Here is a 20,710-nt window from a genome sequence, read left to right on the forward strand (position 1 = left end):
AGAAGGTTGTCAAAGGTGCATTCTTAGGTATGAAGTTAGTGAAATAGATATGTTCATGCAAAACAGTGTGCATGGTTGGACTATCTGCTAGACAACTGATTTCCCCACTAGTCATACCTAGAATGAAAAATTAATTTGAATCAATCACATGCATAAAAGTTCCAAAAAAAACAAATATCAATTCAAAATAATTTCATTTATCCAAGGATGATAATTAATTAAAACTTAATATCCAAAACAAATCACCAACAAATAATCCAAACTTAATATCCTATTTTGGCGTTTTGGGCATTGGTTTGTGCTATAATGTGCTTCAGGCACAGCAGTTGCCCTAGTAGGTCGAGCTTGATGATTTTTCATCAACAGCTGATTCTGTTTTTCAGCGATAAGTAAAACAGAGATCAAATCTGAGAACTTAGTGAACTTCTAAGCTCTATATTATTGTTGCAGGACAATATTAATAGTAGAGAAGGTCGAATAGGTCTTCTCCAGGAGATCCTCTTCAATCAAAGTTTCGTTACAAAACTTGAGAAGTGATCGGATTTGAAAAACTTTGGAATTATATTCATTCACATACTTAGGGCTGGTTTGGTATTGCTCTGCTTTGAAAAAAAGCTGATGTGAGAATAAGCAGCTGTGCTGTGAAAATAAGCGGCTGTGAAATAAATCAGCAGAGTGTTTGGTAAACTTTTTTGTAAAAGTTCTTTTGGAAAAAAAAATAGCAGTATGATAGTGTTTGGTAAACTTTTATATAAAACAGCTGTGACTGTGTGAAATGACCAAAAAGGGTATGATACTAGATGTGCTATTAATTTAATTTTCTTAACAAATAAAAGTGAATTACTAAATATACTTTATTTTTAGAAGAAAATTATTTATAAACTTTATCTTAAATATTAATTAGTATGACAAACTACTTCAATTGAAATATTTTAGACTGAATAGCTAGGATTCATTAGTACAATATTGTTAGTGTACTTGAAAGTAGTCTAATTAGATGCATTCATCAAACTTGTTGCTATTCAACAAGGAGATTGCTCACAGTTACACCATCCATATGCCTAACCCTACTTGTCTTAAACAAAAGTTTACACTAATCTTGTTTGAATCTCGGGCAGCGTTTGCGCGATTGACTGCCACGAGGAATCACATTTCGTGACCCTTCCCTACTTGTGCAAAAATTGACACTAATCTTATTTATCATATTGCTGACATCTTTCATAGAGGTGAGAGTAGAGAGTGGATTATAACAGATATAGAAAAAGGTGCATATATTCAACCAAATCATTAGGAGATACAGGGATTGTACAATTGAAATTCCATATTGCACCACAACAATCACAACTAACACAAGAAAATTTTGAACCGCTGATGTCCAGGGTAAATTGTAAACATACATGTCGACTGATGACATTCATTAGAGCTGACATTTCCAGAAGTTTCTCATATACTTGCCTAGCAGACAAATCCTCTACTTGAAACAATCACCCAATGTTAAGGAAGAAACCCTAGCAAGATCAGTTAAATTAGTTTAAGCAATTTCGGAGTTACATTGGCATATGTCACATATCCTTGAACAACTATATGGGGTTCTCTGCATACATCGCTTCTAAATTCATGCTGTCGTTACTTGTGGTTGCTATTATTTGTAAACAGTACCGTTACTTTGATAAGCTATCCTATCCTAAGTTTGAAAGAGTAGATGTATCATGTATTTCTGCATCAACAAACAAATCAATGAATTGGGTCTGACATCAAAGTTAATGCATACAACATTGGAAAACTTCTTTTGACAAAAATGATATTGCTCTCACAGGGACAATTGAAATAGATTATGATCAACAACACCCAAGAAGCCATCCAATTAGCAATGAGAGGGCGAGAGAGAGATAGTAAAACTTGTTTTACTCACCACAATAAGTTTTGATTTGTTGGATTGGACATGAACCGCTCAGCGAGAGAGATCTCAAAGGAGTTGCAGTGAGGGGCAATAAACGTTTGGGTGAAGATGATTGAAATGAAACCGCCATTTTCAGAGGGAAAAGAGAGGAGCGCAGGGATTGAAAACTCCGTGGGCTGAAAACATGAAGCCAAATCAGAAAGCCAAATAATTGGGATAGTGCAAAAAATTAAAAAACAATGTGGAATAGGGAAATGTCGAAAAGAATATAAGGTGTTGAAACCAACATGGACATTTTAAACCAGAAACCAAAATACGACAAACATAAAGAAACCAAAATCAAACAAAACCAACATGGACATTTTAAACCAGAGCTTTTACAACATCACAGATGCATGACCAAGAGTGTATTCGACAACCTTTTCTCTGATCCTTTTCATCAGTTGGTCCTAAAGATTCTATTTAAGATAGACACATTTGTTCGCAGTAAACCAACAACACACACAGACCATAATAGACACATTTGGCAAAAGTGTAATCCTCACTATAATGGTGATCTGTTAGACAACTACCAAACTAAGTTTGCAGGACAATTCAAAAACGCTCCATTTTTTATAGTGAGGATTACACTTTTGCCAGTTGTATTTGCATGCAATCCCAACTACAAATACGACTACGTACAAATATATATGCGATCCCAGGTACACTATATACGACTACGTAAAAATATATACCATCATAAAGAAAACATGATTAATTTTCCAACTTTCGGGAGAAAATCAATATGCATATATACAAGTAAAGGTATGGTTTTAACTTTTTAATTGCAAATGCAGGAACTTGAAACAGAGAAGATATGACAAGAATAACTGGAGCAAAAACGAAAGCTTTCCAAATCAGAAGCACAGTTCACAGATCAGAAGCAAAGCAAAGCTTTATAAGAAATTATCCTTTACCTAAACCCAAATCAGAAGCAGACATTCTAAAAAAATGAATAGAGAAGTAATCAAACTTCTCTCTCAATTTTTCTTGTTTCCTCCACAAACCCTAATTTTTTTCCCCAATTAATTTTTTCCCGATTAATTTTTTTCCACAAATCATATCACCTTCCCCATTTAATTTATCCCCACCCTCCATCCCCAATTGTTTTTCCCGACACCCATACCCTCATCCCTTTGCTCTTCTCACCCCTCTTTCCCTCTCAATCTCCCATCCTCAAATTGAAAAATCCAAACAAATTAATAACAATTTTTTACAAGAGAAGCTTACCAAAGGAACCTGGAGAATGAGAGAGATCGCTGGTTTTTGGAATGAGAGAACGAGAGGACGAGAGAGTGGTTTACCAGGGGTCGAGTATGCGAGGGCTCTGAGGCAAGAGCTGAAGGCGAGAGGGAAAGGAGGGCAATTTTGGGTTATTGAAAATTTCATTAAACGTACCACTGTTCATCCGTGTTTTCAAAATAAGCTGTTTTTGGAAGCTGTTATTTACAGCTTCAGGTCAGCTTCAGGTTTTGGGCCTTTTTTTCACCTTAACCTTTGAAATAAAGTTATTTATCAAAGTTTACCAAACATCAAAATTGCTACCAGCTTTTTTTCACCCCAGTTTTTTTTTTAATCACCTCACTCCTAAACCTGACCTTAAAGTCTTGGAAGCACAAATGTTGTCAATCATGTCTTGCTTCAGGCAATAATATGTACTTTTCGTGATCAAAACATTCAACCAAAGCGACCCGTAGTGCTCATGGATCCTTTTTAGCATGGTATTCAAGTGAATCTCGGTCTAAATTTCGTCAGGGATGACTTCTGGTCGTTAGTGTTGATAACCAAAGGTTCAGGGTGGTGGCTACAGGCCATACTTGTGGTGATCATGGACGAGAACACCGTCAATGGTGTCCGGTTTTATGGGTTTCTTCCTGGAGCTCTTGGCTCTGGCTTTGGGACTCTTGGCTTCGACACGGCTCAACCATCAAGTTGCAGGCTTGGCTAAGCGGCTCGAGGTCATGGATTTGAAGAACCCAGACTGTGGTTTCCGATTTCTTTTGTTTCCCTTTTTGTTTTCTTTTTTCAATTCAATTCATATACAATTCAATTCAAAGCATATTCAATTAAATAGTTTAATGCATGTATATATATATATATATATATATATATATATATATATATATATATTTGATGCAATGCATGGCAAATATCAAATTCACATAATTCAACAATTATGAATATAATGCATACACAATTTATGTAGAATCTAAAATTCGAAAAACGTAAAGTTGGGTCATGCATTATGGTGAATGTTCTTGCTATCTGAGCTACATAAATATCGAGATACAAACCGTTGTTTTGAAAGAACCTGATTGCGTGATGATATGGATGAACTGGTTTGATGCAAAAAATTTCCTCGTCAAATTCCTAAGCGCAACTGTAGGAGCGTCCTGATAATGTGTTGTAACCTATTTTATTTGACAATGGTCACTACTACAAAATTATCTACAACTAGCAGTCCAAAAACCAACAAGAAACGTATATTACTGTCAGATTTTAAGCAAAATCCGACAGAAAATTGATGCAGTGGCGGATATAATAAGTGACAGATTTGCCAGCGTCAGGAAATGAATTTTCCGATAGAAAGTACTCTAAAACCGACAGAAATTGTGTCGAATATAACCGATAGGATATATATTTATAATAAATAAATAAGAGAATTTATGTCGGATAAAACCGACAAAAAATACTAAAACCGCCAGAACCTCTGTCGGATATAACGGACAGATATTTTATTAATAAGAATAAATAAACGCATTCTTGTTGGATAAAATCGACAGAAAATATATTAATAATAAAAAAAATATAAATCACTTTCTACATTTTCCATATCCCTGAACTTTCTACATTTTCCATAGCATTACCCATCCGAAACTTCGCCGAAGCTTGATCTTGAAAACCTCCGGGCCCTTAAAGTCTTAGGCAAGGGAGCAATGGGCACCATTTTCTTAGTCCATGACACATTGTCCAACCCCTCCGCCCGTCTCCTGTTCGCTCTCAAAGTCGTCGAAAAGTCCGCCCTCTGCTCCAAGCTAAACGCCAAGCGCCACGCCCGTTGGGAAATTCAGGTCCTAACCAGACTATCCAACCTTAACCCTCACCCATTTCTACCCTCCATCATAGGGTCGTTCGAGTCCGACGAGTTCATGGGATAAGCTATCCCTTATTGACTTGTATTTGAGGTGTCTCGAGCAGCATCAAAACCACAATGTTGTGCTAACTGTTATGCGCAATGACATCTGCTCGTAGCACCACCACCAACAACATCCAACCCACTGAAACAAACAACACAAAATTATTCAAGTTTTTCAATCACCTCTCAGCCGGGTAACTACTAACTACTAACAAATTTTAGCAAGTTTAAATTCATACCCACAGTTCCCCATATGAGAGACAAAGAGAGAGAGAGAGAGAGAGAGAGAGAGAGAGAGAGAGAGAGAGAGAGAAATAGTAAGAGTGTTACCTTCTTCTTGTCCGACAACGGTAATAATTGGAGTCATCGGAGCGCTTCGCCATATTTGAGATAGCTAAAGCTAGGGTTTATGAACTTTGGTTGCAAGTGTTTGAACTGGAAGTAAATAAGGAAAGAAGAGAAGGAGAAAGAAATGAGGAGAGGAGAAAAGGGGGAAGGGAGAAGCACTGGCGCAAGGAAGAGATGGAAGGGTTATATTTTGGAAAATATTCATTACTGAAACCGACAGAAACATTTTATTAAAATAAATATTGACAGAAAATTTTCATTACTGTCGGTTATAACCGACAAAAACAAAATGGCAGCAAAAATCCCCCCAAAATTCCCTCTAAAAATTTTAAATTCCCCCCCCCCCCCCAAACTTTTGTTATGATTTTAAAAAATAAAATAATAATTGTTTGGTTTAATAAATAAATAAATAATACGTATTTAAATAGAATATGTTTTTAACAATTAAATAAATAATTGTTTGGTTTAATAGATAATTTTTCCACTTTTGGTTTAATCGATAATAATCCATATAAAATATGCGATAAAGAAACAAAAATAGAATTGTACAATGAAAATGTCATCACACAAACTAAATATTATCTAATCAAAACTTGAAAAACATGAATAAAAATTTAGCACAAATTACTTTTCCCACTTCAAAATTTAGGCAAATTTAACGAAGATATGCATTCTACGAAACTAGTTTCCATGATCTAGCCATCAAACTTGTTTGTAGATATTACAAGATAGCATACATAAAAAAATCGTAAAAAACAAACATTCAGAGATTACGTAACGGAACAAAAGTTTTATATGGTTATAAACGAAAATTCACAATTTAACTGTTATTTTAGCTTCGCTTTTAAGGATTTTTTACAGCTACACTCCTCGACCCTATAAGAATGTAATGAATAAATTTGATCTTCAATTTAAAATATTTGCACTAGTGGATAACATAAAATCTTATTTTATACTTAATGGAAGTATAACATTAACTCTTAAGTGTTTGTTTAATCTACCGTTTTGATGCGATACGCATTCTACAAAATGTTTTTCAATGATCCAATCATCAAACTTGTTTGTACACTTCGAGATCGTATACGTAAAAAATCACAAAAAAAAAAACATTAAGAGATTAGGTAACAAAACAAAAGTTTTGGACGGTTATAAAAGAAAAATCACAATTTAACGGTTACTTTAGCTCTGATTTTGATGATTTTTTACAGCTACACTCCTCGACCCTATAAGAATACATTGAACAAATTCGATCTTCAATTTAAAATATTTACACTAGTGGATACCACAAAATCTTATTTTATACTTGATGGGGAAGTATAACATTAACTCTTAAGTGTTTGTTTAATCTACCGTTTTGACTCGATATGCATTCTACGTAACGGAACAAAAGTTTTCGACGGTTATAAATGAAAAATCACAATTTAACGGTTATTTTGGCTCCGATTTTAATGATTTTTTATAGCTACACTCCTCGACCCTATAAGAATGCAATGAATAAATTTGATCTTCAATTTAAAATATTTACACTAGTGATGCCATAAAATCTTATTTTATACTTAATGGAAGTATAACATTAACTCTTAAGTGTTTATTTAATCTACCATTTTGACGCAATACACATTCTACGAAAACTTTTTCAACTATCGAACCGTCAAATTTGTTTGTACACACCCCGAGATCAAATACGTAAAAATCACAAAAAATAAACATTCAAATATTAGGTAACAAAACAAAAGTTTTCAACGGTTATAAACGAAAAATCACAATTTAATGGTTATTTTAGCTCCGATTTTGATGATTTTTTTACAGCTACACTCCTCGACCCTATATGAATGCATTGAACAAATTCGATCTTCAATTTAAAATATTTACACTAGTGGATACCGCAAAATCTTATTTTATACTTGATGGGGAAGTATAACATTAACTCTAAGTGTTGGTTTAATCTACCATTTTGATGCGATACGCATTCTACGAAACATTTTTCAACGATCCAACTGTCAAACTTGTTTGTACACACTCCAAGATCGCATACGTAAAAAATCGCATGCGAACTTGGAGTGTTTGTTAAATCTATCAGTTTGATAGGATATGCATTCTACGAAACTAGTTTCCATGATCTAACAGTCAAACTTGTTTGTAGATACTACAAGATCGCATACGTAAAAAATCGTAAAAAACAAACATTCAGAGATTACGTAACGGAACAAAAGTTTTCGACGGTTATAAACGAAAATTCACAATTTAACGGTTATTTTAGCTTCGATTTTAATGATTTTTTACAACTACACTCCTCAACCCTATAAGAATGTAATGAATAAATTTGATATTCAATTTAAAATATTTGCACTAGTGGATACCACAAAATCTTATTTTATACTTAATGGAAGTATAACATTAACTCTAAGTGTTTGTTTAATCTACCGTTTTGATGCGATACGCAATCTACGAAGTGTTTTTCAACGATCCAACCATCAAACTTGTTTGTACACACTTCGAGATCGCATACATAAAAAATCACAAAAAACAAACATTAAGAGATTAGGTAACAAAATAAAAGTTTTCGATGGTTATAAACGAAATATCACAATTTAACGGTTACTTTAGCTCCGATTTTGATGATTTTTTACAGCTACACTCCTCGACCCTTTAAGAATACATTGAATAAATTTGATCTTCAATTTAAAATATTTATGTTGATGCACAAAAACAGTGAGGACTTTGGTACAACAGAAAGTGTTAAGTTTGTGACCTTCGCTAGATTGCTTCGGTCACTAATGTGGATAAGTATGTAAATCGATAGAGACAGGGAAGCAAACACAAGATGTACGTGGTTCACCCAGATTGGCTACGTCCACGAAGTAGAGGAGTTCTCAGTAATTGTGAAGGGTTTACGTAAGTATATAGGTTCAAGCTCTCCTTTTGTGAGTACTAGTGAATGATTTAGTACAAATGACATTAGGAAATATTGTGGGAGAATGATCTTCTTTTATAGAAGAGAGTTTCTAGCCTTGTTTTGACACTGACACGTGTCGCGCTATGATTGGCTTCTGATGTTGACACGTGTCGCATTATGATTGGCTTCTGATGTTGACACATGTCGCACTATGATTGGCTTCTGATGTTGACACGTGTCGCGCTATGATTAGCTTCTGATGTCGACATGTGTTGCACTGTGATTGGCCTCCTGGTTTGAGGGAAACTCTTCTGTGTCGTTGACGGTATAACGTTGACCGGTGCTCAGTAGTTTCCGGATTGGTCAAATATGGTACAAACAGTGCTCCCCTAAGTTCCCGAGTGAGGGAATCTCCTCGGTTGGGGACTTGCAAGATCCAAGCCGCTGAGTAATCACGAAACTTCTAAGTATCGAAGTGTGGTATCATCTTCACTTGCCTTATCTGTCTCATATGTAGATATGGCGTCTTCTCTAGAAGTACTTTTCCTCCATCGAGGGGTGGTATCTTTAACCGATGAAGATGCACAAGGTAATGTATCAATTTCACTTGAAGCTTACTTGTAGTTTCGGGCTTGGTCAAGTGCGATACAAACCCTATAATAGGAGTCCCCCAAGTCGCCGAGCTAGGAGATTTGCTGAAGGAGGTAACAGACAAGGTAAGCAATCAAACTGAAGCAATCTGGATTGGAGGTTTGACTTCGGCTTCCGGTTGATTGTTCTCCTTCTCCTTATGTCGTAAACAGCAACAAGGATAAATAGAAGCAAATGGAGAAGAGATGATATGAGATACTTTTGCTTTTGAAGAAGTAACTTTCCACAGGTTTATTCTTGAACTGGGTTGGAAGGTTTTCTGGTTTCCTCTAAAGTATAAGGCCGACTCAAGAATTTGAAGGTCAAAACAAGTCCATCAAATCTAGAGTACGTTCGACCCTGATGATATGGGATACTTTTGTTGTTGACAAAGTAGTGGATATATCGTCACGTGTTCTGTTACGCTTTTCTCCACATGCTTCCTTGTATCGTTCTCACTTGCCCTATATGTTCCTTAAGCAGATGTGGTATCTTCTCTGGAAGCATAAGACGTTGAAGATGAGTACTCGAGAGCAATGCCAGGTAAGTAATCAGTCAGAGGGTTCCAGGCAGTTAGTTCCTGACTGAAGCTTGATTCCAAGTGCTGACTGATTGCTCTATTTCTCCTTGTCTTGCAAGTAAGAACAAGGTCAAAGGAAAAGACAGGGAAAAAACATGATATGGGATACTTTTACTTTTAACCCTGATGATATGAGATACTCTTGCTCTGGTGTGGCTTGTTTGCAGAGGTATTATTGGGAGGAAAATAAGCTAAGTATTTCAAGAAACTCTGCCGAGAGTGCCCTCTCGGATGTGAAGAAAAGTTTAGCATTTTTTTTTATTTGCAGGTCTGCCTGGCTGTGGATGATGGAGGTCGACATATATAAGAGTTTCCCTAACAACAAGTAGTAGTGCTATTCCTTTACCCTTCTTGGTCATAGCAATGTAGTGGGAGCTGCAAGCTTCACATGTTTTAACTTTGTCATAGCACTTTGAAAAAGTGGTATGTGGTATCTGGAAAGCTGATGTTGCATGTGAAGATTGCAGATAAGCTTTATGCAAGGAAATCTGGCTTTTGAAGTTCGGAGAGCGATGCCTCTTCGATTTTCAAACAAGCAATCCTGTCGGGATCTGGCTCTAGAGATTCAGAGAACGGTGCCTCTTCGATTTTTGAGAAAGCAATCATGTTGGGAGTCTGACTCTTGAGATTCGGATAGCAGTGTCTCTTCAATTTTTGAGAAAGTAATCCTGTTGGGAGTCTGGCTCTCGAGATTCGAAGGGCGGTGCCTCTTCGATTTTTGAGCACGTAATCCTGTTGGGAGTGTTTTCTCGATTATGAGTAAAGGTTGGGCATTTTCGCCTACTAGCGTCCATCCTTCTTATCCCCTACTGGTCTTTTTACCGTTGGGGACTCTGTGATGAAGAATGATATGACCACTGCGGTGGTGGCCAGGAACCTTCTCAATCCCAAATATAACAGACTACTTTCTAAACGGTCTGATGAGTTGGCTGTTAAGGATTCTCTGGTTCTCAGTGTTCAGTGTGCAGGTTCTGTTTCTAATATGGCCCAATGCCTATTTGCTCAAACCCGCCAAGTTGAATCATTGGCGGCTAAAGTGATAAGTCTCAAACAAGAGATCAGAGGGCTCAAGCATGAGAATAAACAGTTGCACAGGCTTGCACATGACTATGCTATAAACATGAAGAGGAAGCTCAACCAGCTGTAGGAATCGGATGGTCAGATTTTACTTGATTATCAGAGGTTTGTGGGTTTGTTCTAAAGGCATTTATTACCTTTGTCTTCTGGGGTTGTACCGCGTAATGAAGCTCCAAATGATCAACCTTCGGTGCCTCCTCCTTCTGGGGTTCTACCTAGTATTGAGGCTTCGAATAATCACCCTTTGGTGCCTTCTCTTTCTAGGGCTCTGCCGACTGCTGAGACTTCTCCTGAGCAACCTTTGTGAAGGCCCCTTCTTATTTGTTTATTTTGATTCATGTATATGTACATATTTGTAACTTATCAGAGGTATCAATAAACAAGCTTTGCTTCATTTCAACGTATTATGTTAAATACACCAAGGCTTTCTTCACTAAGTTCTTTGAATTTTTCCTTTTGTTGAAGTTTGTATGTTGAAGCTTTGTGAGTGAAGCATGTAGGTTAAGGTAGTGCTCCCTTAATTTCCCAAGTGAGGAAAACTTCTCGGTTGGAGACTTGAAAAAATCCAAGTCACTGAGTGGTCGTGAGACTTCCGAGTATCAAGGTGCAGTAGCATATGGTAGGAGTTCCCCAAGTCTCTGGTCGAGGGAATTGACGAATGAGGTGTCTTGCTAGTAGCCAAGTTTCCAAAGTAACAAAACTTCACCATTTTCCTATCTAAGTGGTAGCCCAAAACTCCTCCTTCATATATATTTGTTATGAAAGTTGTTAGGCCCAAAGAAGTTGAAGCCTATGCAATTTTGTTTTCGAATTTTTTTTTTTTCGAATTTTTTTTTTCTTCGAATTTCCGAAAAAAAAAATATATATATATATATATTTTAAAGCTTTGTAGGTGAAGCTTTGGTGTTGAAGTTTTGTAGGTGAAGCTTTGTTGGGTACCATGAATTGATTTTGCTTCACACTATCTTGATCAAGATAGTGTGAAGCTTTTGTAGGTGAAGCTTTTGTGGGTGAAGCTTTTGTGGTGGGTGAAGCTTTTGTTGGTGAAGCTTTTATGGGTGAAGCTTTTGTTGGTGAAACTTTTATGGGTGAAGCTTTTGTGGTGGGGGAAGCTTTTATGGGTGAAGCTTTTGTGGTGGGGGAGGCTTTTGTGGGTGAAGCTTTTGTTGGTGAAGCTTTTATGGGTGAAGCTTTTGTAGGTGAAGTTTTTGTGGTGGGTGAAGCTTTTGTGGGTGAAGCTTTTGTGGTGGGTGAAGCTTTTGTGGGTGAAGCGTTTGTGGTTGGTGAAGCTTTTGTGTTGAAACTTTGTAGGTGAAGCATTGGAGATGAAGCTTTGTAGGTGAAGCTTTTGTGTTGAAGTTTTATAGGTGAAGCTTTGGTGTTGAAGCTTTGTAGGTGGAGCTTTGGAGTTGAAGCTTTTATTGGGTACCATGAATTGATTTTGCTTCGCACTATCTTGATCAAGATAGTGTGAAGCTTTTGAGAATTTGTAGTTGTCTTCTATTGATGAAGCTTTTGTTGGTGAAGCTTTTGTGGTGAAGCTTTGTTGAATTTCCCAATTTCCTTTTCTTTTTTTTTTTGGGAAAATTAGAAATTTGAAAATGTGGGAGAGACAACATATACAAATTTTGCTTCCACACTGTTGAGCAAGAGATTATGATGCAAGCCACACCTTGTGGTAGTCGAAGGTTTGGATGAACCATATAAATTGAATTTGCTTCGAACAGTCTTGATCAAGAGTGTGTGAAGCTTTCTACGAGTTATAGTTGCCCTTCATTGATGAAGCTTTTGTTGGAAGCATGAATTGGTTTTGCTTCACACTGTCTTGATCAAGAGTGTGTGAAGCTTTTGAGAATTGTGGTTGAACTCTTTTGATGAGGCTTTTGTTGGCACCATAAATTGGTTTTGCTTCACATTGTCTTGATCAAGAGTGTGCGAAGCTTTTGAGAATTGTGGTTGCCCTCCATTGATGAAGCTCTTGCTGGCACCATAAATTGGTTTTACTTCACACTATCTTGATCAAAAGTGTGTGAAGCTTTTGAGAATTGTGGTTGAGCTCCTTTAATGACGCTCTTGTTGGCACCATAAATTGGTTTTGCTTCACATTGTCTTGATCAAGAGTGTGTGAAGCTTTTGAGAATTGTGGTTGCCCTCCATTGACTAAGCTCTTGTTCGCACCATAAATTGGTTTTGCTTCACACTGTCTTGATCAAGAGTGTAAAGCTTTTAAGAATTGTGGTTGAACTCCTTTGATTACGCTCTTGTTGGCACCATAAATTGGTTTTGCTTCACACTGTCTTGATCAAGAGTGTGTGAAGCTTTCTACGAGTTGTAGTGTTTGCATTGTTACAGGGGGAAATGTCTGAAGCAGATGCAAGAAGGCTAAATAGCTTGATCTTCGTGCCATGCACTGAAGTTGTTGTTGGCTTGCAATAAGACTTTGTTGGTGATTATAACTCTTGTTGGGCATAAGTGCTCCCTTAGTTGAGTTGTCAAGCTTGAGGGTTTTGATTATTTGTGAATGCTAGGAGTTCACGTGTACAAGTTGTACCACTCATCTTCTAGTAGGTGGAATGAATGGTGAATTACTTTCATCACTTGGTTGGTGGTACGAAGGTGAGTTCCTTCATCACCTTTCATTGCTTCTCATCACCTGGTTGGTGGCACGAGGATGAGTTCATTCTTCACCTGGTTGGTGGCATGAATGGGAATGGCAAGTTGCCAAATGATATTAGAGTATGGGTTGTACATTTCATCACCTGGTTGGTGGCATGAACGAGAGTACGGGTTGTACATTTTATCACTTGGTTGGTTGCATGAAGATGAGTTCCTTCTTCACTTGGTTGGTGGCATGAGTGGCAAGTTGCCAAATGATATTAGTGTACGGGTTGTACATTTCATTACCTGGTTGGTTGCACGAATATGAGTTCCTTCTTCACCTGGTTGGTGGCATAAATGACAAGTTGCCAAATGATATTAGAGTACGGGTTGTACATTTCATCACCTGGTTGGTGGCATGAAGAAGAGTACGGGTTGTACATTTCATCAGCTGGTTTGTGGCATGAAAATGAGTCCCTTCTTCACCTGGTTGATGGCATGAGTGGCAAGTTGCCAAATAATATTAGAGTACGGGTTGTACATTTCATCACCTGGTTGGTGGCATGAAGGAGAGTACAGGTTATACATTTCATCACCTGGTTTGTGGCATGAAGATGAGTTCTTTCTTCACCTGGTTGGTGGCATGAGTGGCAAGTTGCCAAATGATATTAGAGTACGGGTTGTACATTTCATCGCTTAGTTGGTGGCATGAAGGAGAGTACGGGTTGTACATTTCATCACCTGGTTTGTGGCTTGAAGATGAGTTCCTTCTTCACATTTCATCACCTGGTTGGTGAGAATAAGGGCAAGGTGTTGAGGCACATTGTAGAAAGTATCGAAGACACAAAGTATGTTGAACCCTTTCGAAGCACAATTGGCTTATATATGGATGTGTTGGAATGTATGATGTTTATGCATTGATGTGTTAGAATGTATGATGTTTATGTATGAATGTGTTAGAATGTATGATGTTTATGTTGATTGATATGAGTGATGCTTATGAATGTTTTGCTATGCATGAAGGGATCCATGCTTTTGATATGTGAACCATTTTGCTTGTAACACTTAGTATCACATACTTTGTGTCAAAGTACGCATGTTGAAGCTCTGAGTTGAAGTATAAGGGTAGGTCAGCGTAAACCAAGTGTTCTAGTGCTAGGAACGCAAAAGACTCAGAATGAGTTGTCTGAATTCCCTCTTCTTTAAATATTTGTCGAATGGCTTGTGTGACAAAAGATCTCAAGTGATTGAGAGTCAAAACATTTGTAATGTGTATGCCTTCTTATATAGCATTTCCTTCAGTACCTAGTCCTCCACTTTGAAAGAGTGAGGCTTGGCCCCATAGTTATAATAGTCGACGGTATGTTCACCCCTGATTGTCTTGATATGAACTTTTATCCCTCTTGTTGTAATGGGCTTGCTGAGAGTAAAAATCCTTCCTCTTACCAAGAGACAGATACGTTTGGTGACTTAGCGAGTAGCTAAATGAGGCAGGAGATGATGCAACGGGTGTCTGAATGGCCAATATCTCCTCACTTGGTAGAACTTGACTTCCACTTCCCACTTGTTGATAGAGGTTAACCATATGGGGATTCTCTTAGTATGTCCTTGCTTCGGCGGAGGTGTGGTTGTAAGTCTGTGCCATCACCTCAGAGTAAGTCTTCCAAATGTTGGCATTGATCATGTACTTAAAGAAACAATCATGTAGGCCTTCCGTGAAGGCCATGAGGATGGTCTTGTCATCTGCCTCAGCGCAGCGAGAATACTCATGGTTGAAGCGACTGGCATACTTTCCTAGTGACTCGTCCAGCTTCTGGCGAATAGTGTACAAGTCATCTGCAGAATGCAAGCGATCGGTTTGGAAGATGTGTTGAGAGACAAACATTTTCCTCAGTTCCTCAAATGAGTTCACTGTCTCAGGTGGAAGATGACAATACCAGTTTAGAGCTCCGCTAGAGAGGGTGGAGGGGAAGAGAAGACATCGTTCTTCATCGATGTGCATCCGATATGCCATGATGGACTCAAAGAGGTTAAGGTGTTCAATTGGGTCCTCCCTTCTAATATAGAGTTGTAAACCAAGCCTTTGTTTTGTCTTCTCTTGAAGGGAGGGTGTCGAGAATCCTTCTTATGAAAGGGCCAGGCCTGGGTTGGTTCCAATCAGGTATCTCGGCCTGACGTTCGGCCTTCAACTTGTTTACTTCCTCAATGAGCTGTAGGACAAGGGGGTCGTAAATGGAGTCATGTACCACTGGAATTTTCTTTCGTAAGTCTCCATCACCACTTAGAAGTAGGAAAGTTTGAGCAAGGGCATGTGGTTTTTTCTTGGACTCGCCGTACTGACTTCTAGGGTGAGTTTGTCAGAATACCGCAGAGTCCCCTGTACCTTCATGTTCCTCTGGGACCTGTCGTTCCTTACCTAGATTGGCAGCTAGCCTGGGTCGTGGAAGGGGACCGAGTCTTTCAGAAACCCTTGGATCATTGATCTTCGAGCATATGTGGATGGGATTCTCTTGACGTTGCTTTAGGAAGTCTCGGCAATCACGATAAACGACTTTCGATCCTTCCAACCTTTCTGCAAGGAGGTGTCTTCCTCCACTTCTTCTGTTTCGGGTCGAAGCATCTGGGTTAAGAGAAGTTTCTTATTGATCAATGTTTTGAAGATTAGCTCACTCCTCATCAGGGATACCCATGTCGAATGGTGGTGACCCTCCATGTTGGGGGGCACCTAGATGATGGTTGATGTTCACAAGGGCAACGAGCTCGCGTGTTTGAGTACGCCTAGTTTCATGGAGCGCCTCAAAGAGCTTCTCATACTGCTCCTAGAAGACCTTATTCTTCATTGTTATCTTGTTGTTATAAGCTTCTAACTCATCTACTTTAGCTTAAAGAACAACCCTCTATCCTTCCTTCTTTCGTTGCTTCGCACTAGGTGCAATAAGGGTGTCATTCTGTGTGCTATGGCTTCCTTCGCTCCCCATGTTGAAGAGAGTGGGAATAAGTGTCGTTCCCACATACAGCGCCAAATGTTGATGCACAAAATCAGTAAGGACTTTGGTACAACAGAAAGTGTTAAGTTTATGACCTTCGCTAGATTGCTTCGGTCACTAATGTGGATAAGTATGTAAATGGATAGAGACAGGGAAGCAAACACAAGATGTACGTGGTTCACCCAGATTGGCTACGTCCACGAAGTAGAGGAGTTCTCAGTAATTGTGAAGGGTTTACGTAAGTACATAGGTTCAAGCTCTCCTTTTGGGAGTACTAGTGAATGATTTAGTACAAATGACATTGGGAAATATTGTGGGAGAATGATCTCCTTTTATAGAAGGGAGTTTCTAGCTTTGTTTTGACACTGACACGTGTCGTGTTGTGATTGACTTTTGATGTTGACATGTATCGCGCTATGATTGACTTCTGATGTCGACACGTGTCGCGCTATGATTGGCCTCCTAGTTGGAGGGAAACTCTTTTGGGTCCTTAACGGTATAACGTTGATCGGTGCTCAGTAGTTTCAGGATTGGTCAAGTATGGTACAAACAATTTACACTAGTGGATACCGCAAAATCTTATTTTATACTTGATGGGGAAGTATAACATTAACTCTAAGTGTTGGTTTAATCTACCATTTTGATGCGATACGTATTCTACAAAACATTTTTCAACGATCTAACTGTTAAACTTGTTTGTACACACTCCAAGATCGCATACGTAAAAAGTTGCAAAAAATAAACATTCAGATATTAGGTAACAGAACAAAAGTTTTGGATAGTTATAAACAAAAAATCACAATTTAAAGGTTATTTTAGCTTCGATATGAATGATTTTTTACAGCTACAATCCTCGATCCTATAAGAATGCAATGAATGAATTCGATATTCAATTTAAAATATTTACACTAGTGGATAAATCTTATTTTATACTTAATGGAAGTATAACATTAACTCTTAAGTGTTTGTTAAATCTATATCAATTTAATAGGATATGCATTCTATGAAACTAGTTTCAACGATCCAACCGTCAAATATGTTTGTATATACTCCGAGATAGCATATGTAAAAAATTGCAAAAAAATAATATTTAAAACATGTGTTTATTTATTTATTTATAATCAATATAACATTTTAAAATAATAAAATCAAACATGATAGAGTACACCAGATGTTCATGTGTGTTTATGTGCCAGACAATGTGTTTTGTGACGCATTGAAAAAAATTGTTTGAATTTCTTTGTATCTTGTTGCTTGCATGTGAGGGACCATAATCCATATTACAAAAATGATAGAGCTTCAGATTATAGTTTGTTGCTATTATTCTCTCAGAAAATTTATGGCTCCTAGGAATTGGGTTCATTAGACTTTAGGGTCATAAGTGAAAAAACAATATTTAAAATATGTGTTTATTTATTTATTTTTAATCAATACAACATTTTAAAATAATAAAATTTTCATTTATGTCGGTTATAACCTTCAGAATACTAAAATAATAACAATCAGAAAGTTAAATAATAAAATAGTCAATTTATGTCGGTTATAACCGTCACCGTTAACTTAAAAACTGCCATAATCTATCAAAAATATTTAAAAAAAAAAGATTCAAAAATATTGTCGAATATAACCGACAATATTTTTTTAATATCTGCCACTAAATTTCCGATAGGAATTTATATCAGATATAACCAATATGATTTTTCTAATATCTGCCACTAATTAAATGATGTGTTGAATATAATTTATCTGACATGATTTTTCTAATATCTGCCACCATCATCCGCCACCGAAAGCTAATATTGTAGTAGTGGGTAAGGGGGCTAGCGGCAAGGAGAAGAGAGATTGATAGAGATGTGTTTGTAGAATTGTAGGGGAATGAGTGTTGTTGACACACCCCGACCTGGAAAGGTCGAAGCATGCTGGCTGTCACCGTGAGGTGACGTAACCATAAGGGTAAGTGATGCAAAAAGTGAATAAAATTAAAACTAATTAGAACTAAATAGTGAAAGAGTGCGCAATTCGTAGGTTGAACCCACTACAATTATTCATAGCGTAATAGACAGTGAGACTACGAAAGAGTAGTTAAGGCAACCAAAGTACACTTATTACATAGTAGTGATAAGTTCATACGTCTAAACAGAAGGAAATGTCAGAACTGCCGTGATTCCTCGAGTGCCACAGTGAGTACAGCTATCTAGGTCCTAGTGGGGCGAAAAACAAAGTTGAGTAGGTCAGCAAAACAATGCTTATATGAAAACCTTTATCTTTGAATGTACTAACCCCTCGCTGTAAAACAAGTATAGTTTCCTCAAAACATACTACGTAAGTATGAAATCCAGTATATCAGCCATATAACCATAAATATACCAAGTAAATGATGTATCATATGCCACAATAATAATCATGTGATAATCAATATAACTAAGTGCTCATCCATCTAAGCTGATACACAAGTTCGAACAGATGGTTTCTGACACGAACAGGACTGGGTGTAATCAATATGCTCTAGTACTACGATCACGTGAAACTGGTACAAAAGCACATCACATACAAGTCAGATCGCCCAATACAATCTACCCGACAAGACTGGCACCTAAACTTGGATCCAAGGTGTGCGAACGGTGCGGATGTGAACATACACGTGAAGGAATGGCCCTGGCCCTGGGGCGAGTACTAACACCAGGTGCAGCTAGATGAGCATGTACACAAGCACGTATGAATGCCATGACAGTAATATCACAACCATATAGCAGCATTTATCACAATTTATATCACAATAATGATACTAGGCAAAATAGGCGTAAAAGTAACATAAATATGCATTTATGGAAACTATAAATATATATAGGTATAAAACAACTACCCACTCACAAGTACGTCGCTGGGTCGTAGCCCCCGAGCCTAGCTTGGCTTCGAAAATCCTCGGAATAAGTTTCCCCTATATGTGAAATAACTAAATAACATTAATTAAAGCACATAACAGAAACCTAAATAAAACGCCCATAGTATGCTCAAACCTAGGGTGTAAATATATGAAATCGATCTACTCGACGACACGAACGCGCACGTACCAACCACGCGTAGGCCGGAGGCCAGACGCGCCCCCACGTGCCACCTAAAGATTCGGTCCACGCGCACCCACGCGCCCCCGCGAGTACACTGTACTCGCCTTCTTTGCGAAAATCTGCAGTTTTGCAGATTTTTGGGCCAACTTCCAGAGCCCATAACGAGCTTGATTCTCAACCAAATTCACTTCTACAAAAGTCAAATTAAAGCTAGGAATGTGATCTACCAACCCTAATTTACAGAAAGTTCAAATATAGTCCGTGTTGTTCAGAAATTTGGTCTGAAATTGGCCAAACGACCACGGTTGAAATTTTCCAGAAAACTAAAATTGTCTTCCTAACTTCCAGAGTTCATTTCTAACTCGTTACTTAACCAAACTCAATGATTCAAAAGCCATTTTGAAGTTAGGAATGTAGAGAACAAGTTTGTACCTAGAAGAAGTCTAGTTGTGGTTGAGGTTGACCAGAAAAACGGTTTGAAAGTGACTAAATGGCCACGGTTCTTGAACGAAAAACTTCGGGTTCTCCTTCTTCTCGAGTTTCTGGGTAAAACCACACGTTCAAAACACAAACAAAGGATCAATAACAACCCATAGAAGTGAAATGAAGGTTCTAAGGGTTTCTTAAGGCTTACCTTAGCCATGCATGGCTTGAAAACCGTAGTATCGAACTCGCTGAGTCGGACCTTCCGAGTTTGTGAGTTAAAACTCGTCCACACTAGATTTCAAGGACATGGTTGTGATTGTGGGACTGAGATGATCAATATGGTGTAATTTGTTTTTCACGTTTGTGAGTTTTGGTGTGTTTTGTGGTTGTTGCAGAGAGGAAAAAGAAGAAGAATGTGGCGTGGGAGAGGGAGAAGAGAGAGAGAGTGAGGTTTTGAAATTTGCTTTGCTTTTTCTGATAGAGGGGGACAGAATATAAGGAAAAGATGAGATAGGATAGCTGAAAGTGGAGTGATGCAGAGAGTGCACGGGATGAGTTTAAAAGGAATCCAAGGGATAGCTTTTCAGATTTCCTATAGTAAAAGGAAATCGAAATCTATCCGAAGTAGATATTTTTACACTTTAAAATTTTACGCATACCCGTACTAGTGTGTACAATTTAAATGCGATAACGAGAAATAAAATGGAAAGCGATAAGAATAAGTCCACGTCACTTGCCAATAAGGCATAATCGTCAATACACATACTCGGAGAGAAATTACATAGGAAAATTAGGGACGGGTCGTCACAATCTACCCCTTTATAAAAATTTCGTCCCCGAAATTTAAATACTAACTACTATCAAAGCCATAAAATAGACGTGGATACATATCTCGCATATGCTATTCTGTCTCCCAAGTGGCTTCCTCCACTGAGTGGTTCCTCCACAAAACCTTCACCATTTACACGGTCTTGTTCCTAAGAACCTTATCCTTCCAATCAAGGATAGTCACTGGAACCTTGTCATAG

At 37.8% G+C, this 20,710-nt stretch overlaps 1 long non-coding RNA gene across 1 annotated transcript; it reads right to left on the reverse strand.

Moving 5' to 3' along the window:
* Nucleotides 1–1,256: 1,256 nt before the first annotated feature.
* Nucleotides 1,257–3,238, reverse strand: LOC139196682 (uncharacterized). Its single transcript, XR_011581779.1, has 3 exons — nucleotides 3,170–3,238; nucleotides 1,913–2,076; nucleotides 1,257–1,717 (listed from the first exon to the last, which is right to left on the reverse strand). It is a non-coding gene; the product is annotated as an uncharacterized lncRNA (long non-coding RNA).
* Nucleotides 3,239–20,710: the final 17,472 nt, after the last annotated feature.

Source organism: Malus domestica, chromosome 06 (assembly GCF_042453785.1).
Source record: "Malus domestica chromosome 06, GDT2T_hap1".
Taxonomy (NCBI): domain Eukaryota; kingdom Viridiplantae; phylum Streptophyta; class Magnoliopsida; order Rosales; family Rosaceae; genus Malus; species Malus domestica.